Source organism: Alligator mississippiensis, chromosome 1, assembly GCF_030867095.1.
Source record: "Alligator mississippiensis isolate rAllMis1 chromosome 1, rAllMis1, whole genome shotgun sequence".
Lineage (NCBI taxonomy): Eukaryota > Metazoa > Chordata > Crocodylia > Alligatoridae > Alligator > Alligator mississippiensis.
The window spans coordinates 432,539,072-432,540,241 of record NC_081824.1 but is presented as its reverse complement, the minus strand read 5'-3'; the positions used below and the strand labels follow the sequence as shown (position 1 = coordinate 432,540,241).

The 1,170-nt window shown below is 43.8% G+C and overlaps 1 non-coding gene across 1 annotated transcript; it reads left to right on the top strand.

Annotated features, from left to right (window-relative positions):
- Positions 1-333: 333 nt before the first annotated feature.
- TRNAS-GCU (transfer RNA serine (anticodon GCU)) lies at positions 334-415 on the top strand. Its single transcript has one exon. It is a non-coding gene; the product is annotated as a tRNA-Ser (tRNA).
- The last annotated feature ends 755 nt before the right edge of the window (positions 416-1,170 follow it).

Below are 1,170 nucleotides of genomic sequence, written 5' to 3'. Positions count from 1 at the left end.
TGTCTCCCCAAAACTGGAAAGCTTAAGGCTTTTTGCAAGCAGGCACTACTGCCCTGAAGCCCTCGAGCCAGACCTATCTCTATTATGAAAATAAAGTTTGGATGCTTTCAGCTACCCAGGATGTGTGGCCTTGCTGTTTTCCTGCTTGGGTTAGATACCCTGTCTGCTTCTGAAGGCTGGGAAACCTGTGTGACTTTGAGACCCAAGCTTTTTAGAAATCATTTAACCCTTGCTGCTATAGCCGTTATTCTAATGCATATCTATCTATCTATCTAGCTATCTATCTATCTATCTATCTAGATGGAGATACATATCTATACCTGTGATGTAGGTGACAAGGTGGCCGAGTGGTTAAGGTGATGGACTGCTAATCCATTGTGCTTTGCATGCATGGGTTCGAATCCCATCCTTGTCGTTGCTGCTTTTTCATAGCAAAACTACTAGCACGGCTGTTTGAGCACTCATGGTGCTTGGGTCGGGTCCTGGAGGACTGGAAAAGGGCCAAAGTGGTCCCTATTTTCAAGAAGGGGACGAAGGATGATCTGAGTAATTATAGGCCAGTCAATCTCACCTCCATCCTTGGAAAGGTCTTTGAAAAGATTATGAAGGATCATAGTTGTGGGAGTCCAGCGGGAAAAAATAATTCAGCAGAGAAAGCAGCATGGATTTATAGTAGGTAGATCATGCCCGACCAATCTGGTTTCGTTTTATGATGGGGCTCAAAATGCTTAGACACAGGAGTACAGGTGGATGTTGTTTTCTTGGATTTTAGCAAGGCCTTCAATAAAGTATCTCTTCCCATTCTCATAAATAAAGAGTCTGTGACATAGATGTTTACACGGTCCGGTGGGAGGCAAATTGGCTTAGCAGTCACACCCAGAGAGTGGTAGTAGATGGGTTGGTATCAACGTGGAAAGATGTGGGTAGTGGGGTACCACAGGGTTGGATCCTTGGACCTGTGCTCTTCAGTATCTTCATCAGTGACTTGGATGTGGATGTGAAGTGTACTCTGTCCAATCTGAGCTGCAGAACTCCTATTATATACCTGATTAGGTAATCCTATACCACGCACAAAAAAAATTCCTCTTCCCAACCAGTAATCAGTAAGTGCCCTGAGGTAACAGGATTTATCATGGCCTTTGAAATTTTTATCTTATTTAGTACCAGGAG